The sequence below is a fragment of the Orussus abietinus genome, unplaced genomic scaffold (assembly GCF_000612105.2).
Source record: "Orussus abietinus isolate OABI.00-Male unplaced genomic scaffold, Oabi_2.0 scaffold436, whole genome shotgun sequence".
NCBI classification, from domain to species: Eukaryota; Metazoa; Arthropoda; class Insecta; order Hymenoptera; family Orussidae; genus Orussus; species Orussus abietinus.
The window spans coordinates 70,839-73,872 of NW_019394592.1; the positions used below are offsets into that span (position 1 = coordinate 70,839).

Genomic DNA, 3,034 nt, shown 5'->3' on the forward strand with positions numbered 1-3,034 from the left:
AGTGCTCGCCAAATAAAATGTTGTTTTCAAATTGAGTTTCTAATTTTATTTATATGGTTAGATTTAGTTTATATATATTTTTTTATTTTATTATATGAAGTAGAACACTGAACATTTTCCCAGACATTATTCCGATGCAAAACAAATTTTTCGGAATGGATGTACTTGTATTACATGGGGGCAAAATATACTATGACATTTGGGAAAAATAACTGATTACAGTTTTAATAGTATGGAAGTACTATTGTATTTGGCAAAGATAATTGATTTCCATTGTCGAGCTATTTTTGTAATTGAAGTCGGAAATAAAAATGTATTCGGCAAAGTTTTTTTTACACCGAAGGTGTTTTTTGAAGAGATACAAAACTAACGATAACTAACTGTACAAATTTACAAACGATTAAAATCCGCGAACCATCGTGTGACAGGGGTGAGGTAGGGCGTGAGGCCCTACAAAACCAAAAACCTACTCAAAATCTACTAAAATTGTACTGTACGCTCAAACCTCGGGCTCGGCGAGTGCGACGGTGCTCCCTCAACGGAAATACACCATAGGCAGCAACCTCCCCCAGATCTTTCTGTAGTGGAGGCAGCGATGGCAGGACGAAGGCAGTGGATAATGCGGCGACGTCTTCACGGCTGGACGCTCACGGACCAAGAAGACCGTGTCCTCGCCGCAGTCCTCCGGGCAGGTTCGACGCTCACGGACCAAGAAGACCGGGTCCTCGCCGCAGTCCTCCGGGTAGGCTCGACGCTCACGGACCAAGAAGACCGGATCCTCGCCGCAGTCCTCCGGGCAGGCTCGGCGGCTCCTTGACGGCGGCTCGAAGTTCTCGTTGATTGGTCGCCGACAGCTGCCAAGTTGCGTCAGCCAATTGATAGCGGTCACGTTCGGAATTTCGAGGATTTCGTATGATGACAGCCGCGGCGTAGGTTCGCGCGCCGGATTTGAAGCGGCTCCCGCGGCCCAATCGAGGCGCGCGGCTGGCGCGTGACATCATCCGCAGGTCCAGGGACGCAGCTCCTCGAGGACTCGGTGGTGCCGATCCTGGGCTCCCTTGAGCCAAAATTCCTAGCGATGTAGCCCGGGGGTGCCGACATTCCTTGATGCAACGGCTCCCGGGTGAGTGGACCAGTGGGCCCTTCCGCCCTGGGGTCACCGCGGCCTGGCCTCGGCGTAGGAAGGCGACGCAATTAGGACCCCCCCTCGCCGCCCTTGTAGGGACTCCATTGAGTCAAAGGACACGGAGGAGGGGGGGTTCGCGGCCACCGGCATTGCGCCCTCCTCCAGCCATTAGTGAGGGGCCAAAAATCCGGGTACGAACGCGGTGACCCAGCGACGCCGCCATGGTTCGGCCCTTGCCGTCAAGCGCGGGGTCGCGGGTGGCTCGGTTCGGCTCTACTCCGCGCGGCCCCGGCACCCATGAGCGGCGGCGGGGCATGGCTCCTCTGCCACCGTTGTCGTCCTTTTCTGATGTCCCTCGAGGGCGCCCTTGTCCCGCGATGGATGTTGTCTTCTTGTCCGCAGTCGCCTCATCGCGAGGGCGTCCTAACGTCTAAACTATACACAACTTATGGTACCAAAAGAATGAAAGGTAACGCAACGGATATTCGTACTCCTCTCCTCCTCGGTCTTGAGCGCCGAACGTGCTGAAATAAGACGTGGATGAAATGATACAATTAAAATATAATACCACTGCCTTCGGAAAGGATTTTAATGGTTTTCAGGATTAAGGTTTAACATTTGGGGCCCTGGGGCGATGCTCCACCGGGTGCATCGTCACAACACATGTCGCTAGTGTATTCTCCAGTTACCCCAACAGTCAGAAATGCGTTGCCGCATGTTACTTTCTACATGTATCAACAGTAGAGGGTACACTAGGGAACATTATCATATACACATGTTGTGTGGTAACTATTGCTTCAGTTGACGAGTTTATGCTGTCACGATTATAAATATAACTGTCGTATTGTTGTAACTGTAGTTAGTCTTTGTAATAATGTGTACTACAATGAAGTTGTACATTTGACATTTTTAGCAGAGTAATCATTTCTTTGTAGAACTGCTGTCCTTATATTTACCAGCGGTTGCTGTTATATCTATCTCAATTGTAGTAATTATAACAACTTTTTTCTCTCCGTGTACTAAGGCAATTAAATTAATTTAGACAAAGATTTTTAATGACATAGTATTTAAGTGACGTTTTAACACGCAACAGAATTTTCCCTCGAGTCAATCACGAAATAGCTTTCCGTAAAGTGCGTAAAATAAATAATCCACGGGTAATTATAATCGACCCATTGAGAAAACTACCCCTTCACGGAAAACACTGATCAATAGGGCAAACAGATAGTTTCAACAGGGAAATTACTATTGACTCATTCACCGGCGTGAAAATCCAAATGTATCAAAAATTGAAAAAACGTGTTCTTATCAAACAAATCATGAGTTACCGGTTACAGAATATGTACAATTTAATACCATGTAGTTATGCGAAACAACTATATGTGTGTAACTACGATAATCGGGTACCATGAGAAAAATCGAAGGAAATTTCCCACGGGTTGAGTTTCATAATACGAAATTGTGCTTTCCCCGGCACCGTTCGCCGTCACGTTACAGATAGTATGGTTAATGATACAGTTTAGTATAGTAACGTAAACTGTAAACTTTAGTATAGTAAAGTAAACTGACATATTGGTCACGTAAAAAAGGGAATGCTAGAAGGCATCAAGAGACACTATTATTACCTGAGTTAGTGGTGGTTCTTCAAACGGAGACCGCGACACGCTATTCGCTATGTCAATTTGCCATCTATTTTTATGCTGAAATTTATTGCCCTGGAATTCCATAAAATCGTCAAAACACAGATAAGCCGTGTTAAATGACAAACTAAGTCCTTTTAATTTAATGTAATGTTAATATATCTCGAGAAATAAAATTTTGGCTGTAAATACGTGCCATTTTCCTTTCAGTATAGTTTCAGAATTTTTGCGGTTTTCTGCAAGTTATTTGTACCCGATTTCCGCATTT

At 45.6% G+C, this 3,034-nt stretch overlaps 1 protein-coding gene across 2 annotated transcripts in view; it reads right to left on the minus strand.

The window, feature by feature from the left end:
- Positions 1-570, minus strand: part of LOC105703806 — a 59,559-nt gene extending 58,989 nt beyond the window's left edge. For both annotated transcript variants that reach the window (XM_023432797.1, XM_012432492.2), the window contains exon 1: positions 506-570. The gene's annotated coding sequence lies outside the window, so the exon portion shown is untranslated. The remainder of the gene's footprint in view (positions 1-505) is intronic.
- Positions 571-3,034: the final 2,464 nt, after the last annotated feature.